Source organism: Magnolia sinica, chromosome 15 (genome assembly GCF_029962835.1).
Source record: "Magnolia sinica isolate HGM2019 chromosome 15, MsV1, whole genome shotgun sequence".
NCBI classification, from domain to species: Eukaryota; Viridiplantae; Streptophyta; class Magnoliopsida; order Magnoliales; family Magnoliaceae; genus Magnolia; species Magnolia sinica.
The window spans coordinates 74,165,413-74,180,092 of NC_080587.1; positions in this window are offsets into that span (position 1 = coordinate 74,165,413).

A 14,680-nucleotide genomic window follows, 5' to 3' on the forward strand; every position below is an offset into this window, starting at 1 on the left:
ATAGCGGACACATTCATGAGCTGGTCAAACTCAGTATAGCAATGCCCCCTACCCTTGGGTGAGTAAGGCCACACCCATTTCCAACCGACCACGACACAGTAGAAAACGTGGCCTCCTGGTATTCGGCCCTCGTGCGCTCATGTATCCATTCGGTCTCGACGTTGGAGTCATCCTCTGATACCATCAGGTTTAGAGATTTTCACGCAGGGACATCTATGGCGCCCTGATGCTTAATAACAATATTTTCAGTGTCTGATCCTGCCATCCACAATATGTCTGTGGAGGCCACAACCCTGATGTTGCTAGGGCGTACAGTAATCCTGTCTTACAAATGTAATGTGCATGAATCACACTACCAGTCATGCAACAATCTTACGCGTACTGCGTGCTCATGTAGGGCAACTCAGCTTATTAGGGAGCCCATAAACAATCTACCTGAAGGCATATGCTATGATCGGTCACTCCTCATATCAAGCATACATATGATATGTATGAGCATGAATCATGGAACTATACTAAACATGTTATATGGTGATAGACTCTGTTCATAACGAGGGGCGGAAGGCCTGCCATTCTGAGAACGGCTTGCATTACAGTCTTCGAGACTGTGTAATTTGACATGAGTTCCCGACTCTCTAGGCGATAGTACGGAGGGCCTAGATCTACGAGACTAAGTGGGCCGGCAGGTAGAGCGATCGAAATCAGAAGAGAGGTCGGAAGAGGCAAGCCCCCTCCAGTAGCACCCATCAGCATCAACGGCCAAAGAGGTACAGGAGCCACCCACCTGCCAGAGCACCAGCAACACCAGCGGCACCTCCAGCATTACCCTGGCAACCGTTTATAGGGACTTGTTTTGGATGTGGTTGGACAGGGCACCGTGTGTATGAGTGCTCCTGCCCTCATCTATAGCAGTCGAGTGAACCACAACAGCCTTCAAGGCAGCAGTGACCGCAGCAGCAACCTCCAACGCAGCAACGACCCCATCAACAACGACCATGCCACCTCAGCCGTCGAGGCCCCAGCAGTAGCAGAGATAGCAGTACAAGCCACCGTAGAGGAGCAGCAGCACCAGTGACCTCAGAGAGGACAGGCACCTCATGGCCAACTCAGGCTAGGTTCTACGCGGCTCAGCAGGATCCGCAATCATCTAGATGAGTCATTGAGGGTATTCTTTCCGTCTCCGTATGTATTACACGTGTACTTTTTGATTTCGATGCATCACATTCATTCATGTCCAAGGATTTTTGTTATTCGACTGGATTGTCGACAGAGTCTGCTCACAAGGGGTTGACCGTATCGACGCCCTTAGGGAGGACTATAGTATTGGGCCATTTCTGTTCATCTTGCCCGGTTCTGGTCGGTAATATCTTTTTGCCCGCCGATTTATTTGTGCTGCCAATGTCAGATTTCGACGTCAACTTGGGCATAGATTAGCTTACCGAATACCACGCTGTATTGGACTGTTCCACGAGGACTGTCAGATTCTTTATACTCGGCTTGCAGCAGTTCCAGTTCATTGTCAAGCCCAGAGGAGAGTCATTGTCTTGTCTCATGCCCTGCGCAGTTGATGAGCCCATTGCCTTGTGTATCGATCAGTTGCCGGTGGTCTGTGATTTTCCCGATGTGTTATAGGAGATTACAGGATTACCGTCACGTCAGCATATTGAGTTCCAGATTGATCTCGTGCATGTACCGCGCTTATTTCGAAGGCCCCGTATCGTATGACACCGATAGACTTGAGGGAGTTGTAACGTCAGTTAGATGAGTTGCGAGAGTTGGGATTCATTCGTCCGAGCAGTTCGCCTTGGGAAGCGCCAGTACTCTTCATCAGGAAGAAGGATGGCTCGTTGAGGCTCTACGTAGATTATTGCGAGTTTAACCGGGTCACGATCAAGAATAAGTACCCACTCCCAAGGATATATGACTTATTTGATCAGTTGCAGGGTGTGCCGTTCTTTTCAAAGATTGACTTGCGTTCTGATTATCATCAGATTCGGGTCTGAGAGGAGGACATCCCGAAGACGGACTTCATGATGCGTTATGGTCATTTTGAGTTTCAGGTCATGTTCTTCGGACTGACCAATGCACCCGCAGTCTTCATGTAGTTGATGAACGAGGTCTTCCGTCCGTATCTTGATAGTTTGTTGTAGTATTCATCGACAACATTCTGATATATTTGAGGACCTGTGAGGAGCATATGCAGCATCTAGAGATCGCATTGCAGACCTTCCGTGCCCACCAGCTGTATGCGAAGCTGGAGAAGTATGAGTTTTGACAGGAGGAGGTGAAGTTCTTCAGTCACGTGGTGACGAATGAGGGTGTCGCAGTGGACCCCTCGAAGGTTGAGGCAGTGTGTCTGTGAGGGTCAGCCCACGACTGTGTCCGAGATCCGTAGTTTCCTTGGTTTAGTGAGATACTATCGGTGTTTCATTGAGGGTTTCTCCCGTATTGCAGCCCCGTTGACCACGTTGACTCGGAAGGGCGCAGAGTTTGTTTGGAACGACGCCTGTGAGCGAGCATTTATGGAGCTGAAGGACCGCCTCACGTCCGCTCATATCCTCACTCTTCCCTTTGGGAGTGATGGATTTGTTGTATTTACTAATGTCTCGCATATTGGCTTGGGTGCTGTCTTAATGCAGTACGGCAGGCCGTGATGTGTGGGAACATCAACATCGTGCATTTTGATGGGCCCCTTAGGGCAGTGGACCTCTAAAAATGCAACCACACATCACGGTGGGGCCCACGACTAGGACCTGCCTGTCCGCCCACGCAGCAACGCAGGACGCTGCTGCGCGTCCTCTGTCAGCAGCAGCAGCGTCTGCTGCTGTTTCATTTTTTTTTAAAAAAAAAAGGGTTTTCTTGTGGTTTTTCCTAAGTGGGGCCCGCATTAGATGAATCCACTCTAGTCATTGCATTCCATGGCTCAAGACCGACCAAACAAGCCCAATATTCAGTATGTTTTGGGGTGTAAAAACATCAGAGTGGGTCGTAGCGGATTTTAACGGTAAAACTCACTATTTTCTCTGCTATGGCCCGTCGGAAAATCGGATTGGGTTTGTTTTTCAACTCAACGTCTAAAATGAGTTGGAGAATGGAATGGACGGCGTGGATTAGACTCATACTTCAAGGTGGGGCCTGCAAGAGCGGTCCACCCAAAGTTTCAAATCAAACTGATATTTTTGCTTTCCTTGTGGTCAGTACACCACACCGTTAGTTCACGTCCAGGGAGGGACGCTGGACAGTTTGGGCATAACACATACATTTAAGGTGGACCCCACTTATAGACGTGGGCCAGACAAAAAAAAATGGTTGGGTGGCGTAAGTAATACATACATCAAGATGGGGTTCATCCAGGTGGGCCACACAGCCACATCATCATACACAAAAATAAATGAAAAAGGGAGGGAGAGAGAGAGAGAGAGAAAGGGACACGTGTGATGGAGGGACCCCGACATTATGGGCCCTCCCTTTCATGCATTTCAATCATACATCAAGTGAGTCCCAATACATGTGGGCCCACCAAATCAAAAATCAACGGTGGAGATTCCTTCTCTACCAAAATGGAAGGTATAAATGACCTCTTTTCATACAAGGAAAATAAACATCATGATATGGTCCATGGAGAATGGCCCCATTATGGAATGATCATAAGAATCAAGGTGGGCCATCAGCCACATCCAGGGTCCAAAGTGAGATCCATACCATCAATCGATAAGCCTCACTTGACCCATCATTAAAAGAATGAATTTTAGCCTTATAAAAACACCCACCTTTCGATCTTCTTGGTCCGAAGGAACGCCGATATCCTTGCCTTCAATTTTAATGGAGGTAGATGATGAATAGATGGTTGAGATGGGAGATGAGAGAGAGGGAAAGTGGACCACACTTGTTGTTTTGGAGAGCTTGGGAGGCTTGGACGTGTGATATTTTGTTGCTTGGGAGAGTGTTTGAGAAATGAGAGAGAGAGAGAAGTGATCGGATGATAAGAGATGGAGTGATGGGTGATGGGTGGAGTGATGGATGAAGTGATGTAAGGGTTGACTTTGGGGTAGCTTTTGTAAGAGAGAGGTAAGGGTAGAGTATGGGTTGCTTGTACTTGACTTGAGGTGTGATGTGTACTTGATTGATTGATTGATTGGACATGCTGTAGAGATTCCCTCGAAATTCGAACGCGCAGCGTTTTCCTCGAAATGAACGCGGGCCCATAACTTCTAGCCCGGGTATCGGATCGGTGCGTGAGTCGCGGCGTTGGAACCATGGCGACGGCGCAGTCATAGGGGTACAGGTTTTGAGTCGAGTCGACTCTGATATGCAGAACTCAACTTAGGATCGCGCGCAAATGTCGGATACGGGTCGAGAGTTGTCGAAATTTGACCGGAAGGATCGCAGAAGCCTACAGAACTGTACAGACTATGATACAAGCCTTACATATTCGCACGTGTTTGAGACCAAAATAAGCGATTTTGGGTCCACCAAAACTGCTCAATCGAGTTAAATTGTGAAATTTAGGGAGCCTTAATTAAGTGCCACCGTGAAAAATGGGAATTTTCGGGCAATGGTTGACGGTGCCACTGTCACCATCTAAATGACGGTCAACGGTGCCACCATCACCATTCATTCAACAATGGACAACAATGTTCAACAATTGATAACTTCAATGCACTGACTTCAAAAATACGTATGTCCTTCAATACAACTTGAATTGAGGTGATTCAAAAGTCAAAATGAAGCTTGACGAGTATAGTTTCATACAGAAATAAATAGAGAAAAAATAATATGAGGTTAATTTTATGACATTTTGGAAACTGTACAGAAAATCGTTGGTTTCAAGCAGCTAGTACTTTTGGAATTTTAAGAATTTTTCTAGAACTTGAAATAGAATGAAATTTTGTGGAGTTAAAATAAACTTGATTATGAATTTCAAAAAAAATTATAAAAATAATTTAGTAGCTAAAAGTATGAAAAATATTGTAAATAATAGACTTATTGAAACTGAAATTTTTTGCAACCGCATGTTGCCAATGGGCCAGACGTATCTTTTCATCTTAGAGTTTTAGTATTTGGTAACTTCTTAGGAATTGCTTCTAATAATGACTGGAATCATTCCATGTGATTAAATTAGGATTTTCTATTTTTAGTGGATCTTACTATTTTAGGAAATATCCAATTTATTCGAATTATGACTCTTGACTAGGGTGATTTGAACTGAATCAATGTTTTTATTAATTACGAATAGGCTGCACTATAAATTTAGCTCATCCAAACCCTAATCGCCATATACATGAAATCATGTTGCTTAACCTATTTCAAAAATACCCAAATTAAGCAAACTATCTTTAGACCGCCCTTTAGTAGTCCGTTAAACCCAAAACTATAGAAAGATGTTTGTATTATTGAGCTTAACATCCATCATGGATGTTGAGCTGAGGCAGCGCATAAAATCGCTCAATTTAGAGTCGAAGGACAGCATGTGTTGTATAAGGTTGGGCTGAAATCAACATGAACTTAAGTTAATTGTCCACATTATATCTTTTTTCCAAGTTATGACTTTCAGGTCATTAGATCACAACCAAACTTAGGACATTAACGTAGAGTAATGTCCCACACACAACTGTATAGCCATGACCCGACCAATGATCGATAACCATTGAAGTAACCTTTGATCGTTACCGTTGATTGTTGCATCCGAATTGCAGGGTGATCGAAGTCTTGCATAGATTACCACTAACAACAATTATTCCATTATATAGATCAACTCATACACTCTCTAGTGAGCCCCAAAAGCTGGAATTAACCTCCTATAGGGTTATAATATCGATTTCATAGTCTTTAGGGCCAAAGCACTGTTTTTAAACAATAAATGCATCCCATTTGAGCTCCCCTCTCCCAAATTCGAATTTGTTAGGGTTTGAGAGAAAGAATGAGAGAATGAGAAATAAGAGAGGGATGTGAGAAATGATGGGGGGTAAGTACCAGATCACACCGTTCGATCCCCGTGCTAGTCAGATCTTACAAGATATCGCCTTTATGCTCGGTTTTACGTCTTTCACGGTCAAAATCTATTAACTTCAGGTCAGATTCTTCACCCATTACCAGGTAAAAGGTTCCCTAATTATCCTTTCACCACTTTCTTTTATTTTCTATCATTTTAAGCCATTAGGTTGGAAACCCTCAAATCCGTTTCTAATCCTAAGATTTGTTTATGTTAGCACTTGTGGTCCCGACAATCGATTAGGAGCAACTCATACTATTGTGGAAGTCGTATTTGGGCGTGACCCCATGTGGGTGCCATTGTACACCAATTCTAGGCCCCAACTCGAACTCATCAAATCGAGTTGGGGTATGCGTCCTCTAATGTGTCCGCCTTAATAACCCCTAAATCTGCAACAACATCTGATTGGTGTTTTAAAACCCCATCTCAAAGTGGGAGTGAATAACAACTCAATGGTTCCATTTATTATAGGTTGTACATATTATTAATTCAATCAGCGCGGGTAATAATAACATAGGTAAACAAACAATTCCTATCTAATATTGTCATGTGCATAAATGTTATAATGAAATGATGCATGAGCCTTACAATCCATCACTCCTTCAACAAAGCGACTTCAACGCATATTCGCAAATGCCAACACTCTCTCATCACGCGACTCCGACTTCATTTAACATATTAGGGAAGCTAGGGTACCACCATTATATCACTGGTCTCAACCGGATCATGGACTCGTAGCGACTACTCACCCGTGTCTCTTAATCCATTTTTGGATTCATCACCAATTCAATCACACATGACAGACATGTTGCTTTCATCATTGCTTAATGTTTACTACAGGAAGGCTTGTCACCCTAGCATAGGCTGACAACTCAAATAATGTCTCATACCACCATGCTCGGCTCATTAGTATTGTAGGATCATAGTACGAACAATTATAGGTAGACTCATTTAAAGGAAATGGTGGTATCCTAGATTCAATCGAGTGTTATCACACATTAGGAACATAATATGATCAACTATGTATTAAAGTGATCTGATTAACATTGGAGAACCCCGATGCAATCGGCATTGGGTGTAAAGCATCCCCCATAGTCTAATTATTGTTGGTCATCTGTGTTTAATCCCGATCGATCGAATAAGCCTAGGGTGGCCGACCCAATGCGGGCCACCTATTGACTTAAATAATTTGCAAAGCCGATTTCACAATAATTACAATTCCAATCATTATGTGGTATTTAGCAATCTATAAAATAATAAGACGAGCCAAACATAAATATTTAATAATCAAAGGATTCTATGTAAACATTAAACAACCTATTAATGTAATGTACAAGTCTTCAATTCAAGCATTTCATTCATTCAAACCTTTCATCGAACATGTTAACTACCAAAAGCAAATAACAATACAATTTACAATAACAAAGAAAGTCTAGTAATGTTAGCACACAAAATTCTAATTAAAACATATATTCATTAACTAAGGTACTTAAGGGTTGATAAAAGGAAACTTATAAGGAAATTATCCACACATTGCAATGGTTCGCTCGACTTAAAGCACTCATAAGTTAGGGTTTTAGGGAAAGATCACTGCAACATAAAAATTTATAAAAGTCTTCGTAAGATTTGAGAGACTCAAACTAAAAGATTTAAATTTGAGACATAAGTTTCAAAATTTACCTTCAATCGCCGACAAAAAGGCTCTGGCTAAGGATCCGGGAACGGCTAACAAGGAGATCGAAGAGGATAAAGACAAACCCCCACTCAATTGATCTCACTCTCTCACTCTTCTTCTTCGTTCCCTCTTTCTCTTATAATATTAAAGCACAAAATTCATATGAAGAGAGGAGGCCATTTCCAACCATTAGGACCCACAAGGAGGTGTACGTGTCAATTAAGCCATGGAATAGGCATCCCATTACGAAATATACGTTTGGATACAATCATCCTATGATTGAACATGCCGATCGACAAGGAATGTCCTGATTCAGTTCGATTGTCACCGAGCATTGATCGAGATTATAATTATATAGATATATGTAGGATAATAATTTAAATTAGTGTCCTAAGTTTTATCAGCATCTAATGATCCAAAAGTCACAACTTCAATAAGAGAGTGAATATTGAACATTTCACTTAAGTTCAGGTTATTACTTAAGGCACCTGCATATTATATGCACTTGGCTTGCGGGCCAAAGTTCAACGGTCATTGAGCGTCAATCAAGATTATAACTATACGGATGTGTATAAAGTAATAATCTAGATTAGTATCCTAAGTTTGATCACTATGTAACAACCCAAAAATCACAATTTCGACAAGAGAGCGAATGATGAACATTTTAGTTTAGGTTATCACTTAATGTAGTCACACGTTCCATGCACTTAGCTTGCGAGTTAAAGTTGAGTGATCCTAAACACTATTTCAACTTAATATCTATGATGGAAATCAAGCCTGATAAAATGAACATTTTCCCATAGTTTCGAGCTTAATGGACTACAAACGTGCAGTCTAAGAATATTTTAGTTAATTGTGACATTTATCGTATAAGTTAAACCTTAGGATTTATCTAATGACACTTAGTGCTAATATTAGCTAACTTGGTGACGCAGCCTATTTACTATTAGTGGAAATGAATATTTAACTATAATTATTTTAAAATCATTAATTTTAATATAATTAAAGTATTTAGTTGGACTAGTACGCCTAGACAATCCTGATGGTGTGTGTGTATGTGTATATATAATATTAGGGTTTCGGAAGCTGCAATTGTTCACCATGCCAGCTGTACGGTTGCGATATTGATTTTACCGTAGTCCAATTCTGTCAACTCTACCGCACCATCTCTCTTGCAACGTGGTCTGATTTATGTTGCATGCGGCATGCATGCATGATCGTCCCCAACCAGGACATTGTCTTCACTGATCAAATGAGCGGCCTCTGATTTCGTCCGTTGAATTTGAACGGTCGACAAGATTTTTCTGGATCACTCATTGCATGGACAGTGATCGGACGGTAAAGATCACCCCATCGGTGCCGTTTCCGGGCCATGCTCTCTCTGGAAAAGGGGTTAAGATTGACGGTCTGGACTAGCGTGCATAAGAAATCCACACCGTCCGTCAGTTTCTTAAGTTTACAACACGACAGGAACTCAAAATGAAGGATGTGTAAAACCTTTACATGACAGGAAACAGTGAGAATGGATGCGCCTACCGTTGAAAGCTTCCTAAAGCCCATCAAGATGTTTATATGCCATCCAAACCGTTCATAAGGTCATTTTCCACGTGGACGAACTGAAAACACAAATATCAACCTGATCCAAAACTTTTGTGGCCCACAAACGTTTAAACAGTAGGCATCTCTATTCTCACCTTTTCATATCGTGTGGGCAACGTGAATTTTGGATCTGCCTCATTTTGTGAGCTTGCAGCATTGATGGACGGATTGGATTCTCGTGGACGTTGCACTGGGCCCCATATAGCCATCGGAACAGACAATCCGCGTCCGGGAGCTTGTGGCGTGAAAATTCAACGGTGATGATCAATTGAAAAAAAAGCAGCCCATGATGGATGTGAAGGATATTCTGATCTTGGGACACATCACAGTGGGAAAAACAGATCAACGGTCTGGATCAGAGGACAAATTACAGGATCCCTGGCCCCGAGGCTTTTCAAAATATGCGCCGCTGATCAACTAGGACAAGTGGGGCCCATCATAAAGTAACCTAGACGGCAGGTCAGCTGTGTCCATCGTTGATGGTCCATGTCCCCCAGAAATCCACTCGGCATGACAATCGTAGCCTTCCATTTGGTGGCCTACAAATAGATGGCCAGGAATAATATGCAGCAACGATCCACATTCAACTAAAAAAAGGTCCGGCTATTGATGGTTAGGATCTTTCAGTGTGGGAGATTCCATGGGCAGAGTCCATCCATCGTGGGACTAAGCAGGCCACGTGTTCGGATTACCGAAATGTGGGCCCAGTTGTCAGAGCTGAAAGCGCATGTATACTGCAGAGCCTCGGATCGCGTATCATATAATTCCTCGGATCACTGAAACAGGGGCCGCACTTGTCAATACTGAAAAGAGAAAAGCTTTGATACTCTGGTAGAGTGCGAAGGATGATACTCAGGCTCTTAGAAATTGCTCATGAGAAATGCAATTATCAAATTAAAACTGTAGAAACTATGATATCAAGTCTAGATGTATCACGAACCAAGATGAAAGATTATTTAAAATCTCAACATCAGATTGGTGGACACTTATTAGACGGTTAAGAATGAAAAATCCAATGGTCTTGTTTTAAAAAAAACAAAAATTGTAAATCGGAGGCTAGGATTTTTTAGACAGCATGATTTTGATCATGTTGGTTATATACGTTGTGATCCATAATTTAGTCGGTTTAATTTGAGTTAATATATATGAAGTATATAATATTTTAGTGCCCGCATATCAAGCTTCATACTCTCCCAGAATATCAAATAACTCCAATGCGGTGTGTATCCTCTAGTGAGAAATTTGCGACTGTGGACCCCACCTTTTATCCATTGGTTTTTTATAAACAAAACAAACCTTACTAGCGAACTTAGACCTGCACGTACGGACAGCGAATTTGAGGACGAAACTACCCCTGCTCTTAAAAGTACGGTAAGCTGGTCTAAGAGGATTTGGCTACGGATATGGCTATGGTTATAATCCGTAGCCATAGGAAATTGCAGGATTTTTAAAGCAAACTCACTTTATAGTTCTTGGCTTTTTCAATACATATTGAAAATGATCCATAGCCGTAGGAAATTGCAGGATTTTTTAAAGCAAACTCGCTGTACAATTCTTAACTTTTTCGATAATATCGAAAGACCTTTGATACATATTGAAAGCAGGGGCTACGGTTATAATCCGTAGCTATATGGTCCCACTGACCCTAATGCACTAGTTTCTTTTTTTTTCGGCATTTTGTGAGTTCCATTATGAGGTATATGTTATATCCAAACCGTTCATCTATTTGGCGAGCTCGTATTAAGGTTTGAGACGAAAAATAAGACAGATCTACCTATCAAGTGGACCACACTGTAAAAGGCAGTGGAGGATTGAACGTCTACTATTGAAACCCTTTTAGGGGTCATAGAAGTTTTGGATCATTATGAAATTTGTTTTTCCTCTCCATCCAGGTCTTTGTGACCTTATGAATAGATTGGATGGAAAATATATGTTATGGTGGACCCTATAAAATTTTTAACGGTGAAAATCAATTTTCCCGCTGCTCTTTGTGGTGTGGTCCAGTTGATCTTTGGATATGATTCTTTATTTTTGATAGTGATCTCAAAATATGGATGGACACTGTGGATATAATAAATACATGACTGTGGGGCCCATGTAACTTTGATCTCTTTTGAGCGGGGCGAACATGAAATTGAGCAGGGCAAACTAGAAATTGAGTGGGGCAAACTGAAAATTGACCAGGGCAAACTATAAATTTAGTAGGGCAAACATGAAATTGAGTGGGGCAAACTAGAAATTAAGTGGGGCAAACATGAAATTGAGTAGAGAAAACATGAAATCGAGCGGGGCAAACTAAAAATTGAGCGGGGCAAACATGAAATCGAGCGAGGCAAACTAGAAATTGAGTCGGGCAAACTGAAAATTGAGCGAGGCAAACATGAAATTGATAGCTATCAAGTAGACCACACTGTAAAAGGCAGTGGAGGATTGAATGTCTACTATTGAAACCCTTTTAGGGGTCATAGAAGTTTTGGATCATTATGAAATTTGTTTTTCCTCTTCATCCAAGTCTTTGTGACCTTATGAATAGATTGGATGGAAAATATATGTAATGGCCGGCCGTATAAATTTTTTAACGGTGAAATTGATGGCTCATTTTAAGGCATGCTTTAAAAAATGAAGTAGATCTAAACCTTAGGTGGACCAGACCATAGGAAACAGTGGTGATTGAATACCCACCATTTAAAACATCTTGTGGGCCACTGAAATTTTTATTTGCAATTCATCTTGTCGATAAGGTCATAAAGAATTTAAGTGGGGCAAAAATGAAATTGAGTAGGGCAAACATGAAATTGAGCGGGGCAAACTGGAAATTAAGCGAGGGAAACTGAAAATTAAGCAAGGCAAATATGAAATTCAGCAGGGCAAACAAGGAATTGAGCGGGGAAAACTAGAAATTGAGTAGGGTAAATATGAAATTGAGCGGGGCAAACATGAAGTTGAGCAGGGCAAACTTGAAATTGAGCGGGGCAAACATGAAATTGAACGGGGCAAACTTGAAATTGAGCGAGGGAAACTAGAAATTGAGCAGGGCAAGCTAGAATTTGAGCAGGGCAAATATGAAATTGAGCGGGGCAAACATAAAATTAAGCTGGGCAAACATGAAATTGAGCGGGGCAAACTTGAATTTCAGCGGGGCAAACATGAAATTGAGCGGGGCAAACATGAAATTCAGTGGGACAAACATGAAATTGAGCAGGGCAAACTTAAATTTCGGTGGGGCAAACATGAAATGATGGAATCATTGGCCATGTATGGCATGTTTTCATCTGGTAATGCAATGATTGATTTAAATTAATCACATTGGGTATATACGGTTTTATATGCATGAAGTACTATAGACAACTCAAGATAGAATTGTATTGAAGAATGACTTCTCTCCTTGTACGTGAGAGATAGAGAAGACGTAGGTAAGTGAAAGAGTTCTATAATGGGTTGACTCTCTCCCATAGCCACTCCGCTATATAAAATGCATTTGGTCACTAACGCAGACCTCATGTTTGCCTTGCTATATTTCTAGTTTGCCCTGCTCAATTTCATGTTTGTCCCGCTCAATTTCATGTTTGCCCCGCTCAATTTTCAATTTGACTATATTTCTAGTTTGCCCTGCTCAATTTCATGTTTGTCCCGCTCAATTTCATGTTTGCCCCGCTCAATTTTCAATTTGACTGCGAAGTGATTGAAATTGACCACGAAGTGAATGAAATAGATTTTCGACCATCTACCCGATGGAATCTTGGAAAATAACTAGGTTGGTTGGCTAAATTACTTTCTTCTACCCCAAAATCATATGTGGTACGTTAAATAAATCATTCTAGTTTAGGAGATATGCTTGTTAAATAAATGAACAAAGAAATGAATTAAAAGATAGAAAAATATTTTTATATACTTATATATACATACTTACATAATTATATACTAGAGAAAAATGTAAGGGGGAAAAAGTTCTCCTCATAAAAAAAAATTAAAAAAATTTGCTAGACTTGTCTTTTTTTCTTTTTTTTTCTCTGTGTGTGCTTTTGTGGGTCCCATCATGAGGTCCGTGTTATATCCAAACCGTCCATCTATTTGGCGAGCTCATATTAAGGCTTGAGACGAAAAATAAGACAGATCTAACTATCAAGTGGACCACACTGTAAAAGGTAGTGGGAAATTGAACGTCTACCATTGAAACCCTTTTAGGGGTTACAGAAGTTTTGGATCATTATGAAATTTGTTTTTCCTCTTCATCCAGGCCTTTGTGACCTTATGAATAGATTGGATGGAAAATATATGTTAAGGTGGGCCTTACAAAATTTTTAATAGTGAAAATCAATTTTCCTGCTGCTCTTTGTGGTGTGATCCAGTTGATCTTTGGATATGATTTTTTTTTGTTTTTTTGGATAATGCTCCGAAATGATCTCAAAATATAGATGAACGTTGTGGATATAATAAATACATAGCCATGCGCCCATGTAACTTTGATCTCTTTTGAGCCGTTCGTACAACTCTCAGTTGAAGGAGTTCTTCGAAAGGGAGGGGTATTTTCGTTCTCAAATTCGTTGTCTGTACACCAGGTCTAAGTTTGCAAAGTAAGTTTGTATTCCGTCAAAAAAAATCATTGGATAAAAGGTGGGGTCCACAGTCTCAAATTTCTCTCCTCTGGCCGGGGATCATATATTTTCTCCACATGAATATTTCAGTATAGCAGATCCGTATGCACTGTATCAAGCATACAGCTGAGATTCTCTCTACCATACACGTGGAATGAAATCCATATCAGGACCGTCCATATAGTGTAAACTACTGTAGATTGGTTATATGCATAAAATCATATTGATGAGATTATCATGGCCTCTGATTTTTATACACATTTTTTGTCTAATTTGGACCATCTGATACATTCGTCTTTCCAATTCATTAGTCATCCCCCAATCAACCAGTTTGATCGTTTATTTTTGAATTACAATCCATGTTATAGAGATTACACTATTTGAGCGGTTTGGATCTGACTTAAGTGCCACGTGTACAGCAGGGAAGCATTACGTTTGACCTTGCTACATCTCGTCCATCAAAAGCCCACTACAGTATATAGGTTGCTCCATAAGAGTTATATATTTTGTATCCTTGCTCTTGCTCGGGTGGTAGACTGTCCCCGTCAAGGGTTCGAGTATCCATTGGCTGTGAAAGCCTGGTACGGCGTGAGTGTACGCGGGTTGTGTGCGCGTGTGTAAAAAAAATTAAAAAAATTATACATTGCTTCCTCATACTACTTATGAAAGTCAATTTTAATAATCAAAACCGTTGATATGGTGGGCCATAGTGTGGATGGGTTATAGGATGGAAACTACAGCGATCAAAAACTTCCATCATATCCATTTATCTGATATTTTCTTGTTGAATAAGAACTGTTTCATTAACCATATATTTAC